Below are 4,119 nucleotides of genomic sequence, written 5' to 3'. Positions count from 1 at the left end.
TGAATGGCCATGTGAAAGGCCCATGTGTATTTGGACAAAGTGCTTCTAAACTCGAGATCCTGGTTGAAAAAAGATGTTTGGATGCAGAGGTAATTGGTATGCCTTATACTTTCCTGCTTAGTCATTTATCTTTATAGTCATATGTAAAAAATAATAGAATACTATATTCTTGGTAGGTTATACTTCTGTTTTTAATACATTGCTTTTTTAATTATAAATTTTCTTACAGTATAGTATCTACATGCACTTCATTCTTAGCCTTTTAGCTTTAGAGTACAGGATGCTACATTTTGGACAGGCTGGAGGACTGGCACTGCATTACTCGACCACAGCTGCAGCTAATATATGTAATGGCAATTGGGTACACATATTCTGAAGTACATTTTGTGTACTGTAAAAAGTATACAGTGTACAGTGCAGCTCTAAATATATTCAGAAGTAAATAACATTGTATTTATTGGAACTTATTCTCAGATAAGTTTGCATTGGACTGCAGCCTAATAAATTTTCAGCCCAAATACTTAAAAAGATCATCAATACTGCAGTCTTAAGTGTACTCTTTGAATCTAAATTCAATATGCCTGATTTTAAATAAACCTATACAGTAACATGCTACACATCTATCTTGAGAACTTTGCAATACATAAATAAAAGACCAGACATACATAGTAAAGGAATTTGAAGCTTTCACAGAAAGCTGAAGGAAGTGAAGGAGGAATATGGGATTAGGCTTTTAGGACAGCAGAAACTTGGAGTGCAGTCACAGAAAAGGAGCCACCAGCTGAACTGCCGCTGACGTCATTCAGAGTACTTCACTTAAGGACAAATTCATACAGAGCAGGCAATCCTTGTTTTGTTACTTGTATTACATTTACATCTTGCCTTTTTTCCTCTTACAAGGAGTGCAAGGTAGCTTATGTGGTCCTCTTGTCTATTTTATCCTCACAACAACCATGTGAGAAAGGTTAGACTGAGAATCCATGGTCATTATAAAGTCATCTTGTGAATTTCATGGCCAAAGAGGAACTAGAATCCAGAATTCCTGATTCCCAGACTGACACTCTTAACCACGACACCACAATGAGTCCTTCTGTGGTATTGTAATTATATCCTGCTTTTCCTGCAAGGATCTCAAAGCAGCAATCAGTGTGTGTGTATATATATTATCCAGGGTTTTTAGTTACCTGTGTAGACTGACCTGTTTCTCTTCATTTCACTCTGTTAATAACAGGAATATCTAAGTGCTGCGACAGAAGGATATGCACGTATATGGCATCTGCACAACTGCTTTATTTCAACTAGCTCTAATTAGCTAGTACTAGTGAATGTGCAGGGGAAAGAATCAAATATGCCAGTAGCAAGGATGATTTGAGTTCTAGTAAAACTGGTTTCATCAGCTGAAGTCTAGTTCATATGCTAACACCTAATGAGGTTCTCACATGTGAGCGAACTCCCCATTGCTTGCAATCATATATGAACATATGAAGCTACTTCATGGTGGGACAGAACATTGTGTTCATCTATCTAACCATTGTCTGCTTTGGCAGTGATTCTCTCAAGGTACTATGCAGGAGCTATTCTCCTTTCACCTCTTTGCGCTACTGCAATTTCATTCTCACCCTTGGCAAAAGCAGTTCCTTGCTAGAAAGATAGGGTAACACACACTCTTTCATGTTCTTTGGCAAGGTGTATCCTCTTGCATTTCTGGGCAGTATCTTTGTGCAGATGAACACAATGCAAAGTCAGAAAACGCAGGATACAAAGCATGGCAGTGCAGGATACAACTTAAATGGGGTCAATCAGAAATAATAATATATCGATGTACCCAAAGCTACGACCTAAAAGCAAGAATAGTTCTTATTTCTTACATCTAGTTGCACATAGATAATTTTGCAAAGATTCTGTAATTTTAACCACTAGACAGCAGATTTAACACAATGGGTCTTGCTTCTGAGGATTGTACTCTAAATGTTGTGCTCTGTGTAATTAAAGCAGAACCTTGGAGTGCTGATGTTACAAAGGGTCAGGAATACGTCTTGTTGCACATGAAAGCTCAGTGAGACATTTGAGGGGCAGGGTCATAGCTCAGTTGAAGTCAGCTTGGTTTGAATGCAGGTCCTAAATTTAATCTCTAGTCTAATCTGTGAAAACATTAAGATGAGACTGATCTTTGACTGAGACCCTGGTAGACCACTTCATATTTTCATGCCAATGTTGTGGTAGTTTCCCTTCTGTTTTCTGCCACAACAGTAAAATCATTGCAAGATAAAATGTCATAAGGGTACTAAGTTAGTGTCTTTTCTCCCCTCTCTCACTTATTTCCCCAGAAATTATCACAGGGGCTTAATACTGCTTTCATACCTAAATTCTAATGAAAGGACCAAGAAACACCAGAAGTGGATTTCCTCTCAGGTTAGTCTAGGAAGCAACCAGAACCTTTCTTCCCCCACTTTAACATTTAATAGCTGGCTGTTTGAGTCACCTTTCTGTGGAATTTTAATAAGTTTGTTCATTATGGTCTGAGGCCTTGAAGTCTGAAGTAGAGTTCACTGTTGCTGCAGCAACCTTAAAAGAAATAGGCTCCCTTGGAGATCATACCTTTTTAATGTATGGGTTTTTGTCTGTTAAACTCACTGCAGAAAGTTTGTCCCATAGATCCATATGCCCCTTATTTTTCCACTCTTCACTTGATAAAAGATTAGGGTTCTCAATGTATTCTGTAGTCTTCATACATTTTAGTTCCCCAAATTGTAATCATTACAAAAAACAATGTTCTTTTAGCAGTAGCTGCACGTGGGTTTTCACTCACATGTTTATATCAGGACCTCAGCACTTGGATGTTCTGTATGTTTTGGCCAAGAACTTTCATATTTTACCAATGGCTCTGCTGGTCAAGGTGGCTTACAAAGTGCAGGCCACCCTTGCTTTACATATTTGCAAATGTAAATTGTCCACATTTTGTAATGAATAAAGTGGCCCAACACTTTCTAGTTTCAAAAGATGAATGAATATGAACGCAAGATATCAGAAGCTTAAAGAGTAGCTACTCATTACAAAAGCTGTGCTGCACAGCACAATTTTAAGTATCCTTGGATTTTATTCTTTAGGACTGCAGCCCAAACCAGCACAGGCCAGTTGCTATTTAACAACTGATGTTCCAAGCACATGACTTTGAAAGAGGAAAAAAAAATATAGCAAGATGTGTTCGCTCTGAAGGTGCTTACAAGACCACTGACTTTGCTGCAACACAGAGGAACACGGCGCCCCTCAGGAACTCGCTCCAGAGTCAAATGGGCCAGAATCGCGCTGTAAGAAGAACCCAAGAAGGACAGCCAACAGTCATCTCTATCATTATCTACCCAATTCAAGAGTTGACCCATAAATTGACCCTCTTTCCACTCGACCATGATAAAGGAAGCCCTCTTGCAGAAGCTTGTTTTCCCCTACCACTCGCAGCCCGGAAGGGGGCATGACTTTCAGTTGCCACGAAACTGCAAGCCCCGCCGAGGAGAAGCGAGGGACGAGCGGCTGGGAAGAGGCCTCCCTCTGCGCCTCGCTGCGTCCGCTCGTCGCCTTCCCTTCGACGCTGGAGACGGCCAAGAGGAGGGCAGGAGCGCGGCTCAGAGCTGCATCTTGCTGTCCGCGTCGGCAACCAGGAAAGCTCGCCCCGCCGGGTCCGCTGAAGGGCGGAGGAGGCGCCGCCGCGCGTGCAGCCGCAGCATTCGCGCTCGTCCACCTGCCCGGGTAAGGCGGCGGCGAAGGCCAGCCGCAGCTCTGCGCGTGCCTCCTTGGGAGTAAGTCACACTGAACTCAACGACACTTTTCTCCGAGAACGCACACCGAGGGTTTCCCGGCTGGCGGCCGGCTGCCTCCTCCCCCGCCTTCTGCACAGCACGCCTGAAAGGACGCGGATGCGCGATGCGCGCCGCCCACTCGGCGCCGCTTTCTCGCCGGCCGCGGGAAGACCGCTCCGAGTAGCGGAATCTGCGAGCACCACGCCCGGCCGCGCCGCCCCGCCCTTCGCCCCCCGCAATTCCGTCGGGTCTCTGCCCACGTGCGCCTGAGCCCGTGTCATTGGCTTGCTCGGAGCGCGCGGGCGGGGCGTGAGGGGTTGTGGGA

The sequence above is a fragment of the Varanus komodoensis genome, unplaced genomic scaffold (genome assembly GCF_004798865.1).
Source record: "Varanus komodoensis strain SLA01 unplaced genomic scaffold, ASM479886v1 scaffold2, whole genome shotgun sequence".
In the NCBI taxonomy this organism is placed as follows: Eukaryota; Metazoa; Chordata; class Lepidosauria; order Squamata; family Varanidae; genus Varanus; species Varanus komodoensis.
The sequence above is the reverse complement of the archived record's forward strand: the minus strand, read 5'-3'. Positions refer to the sequence as shown.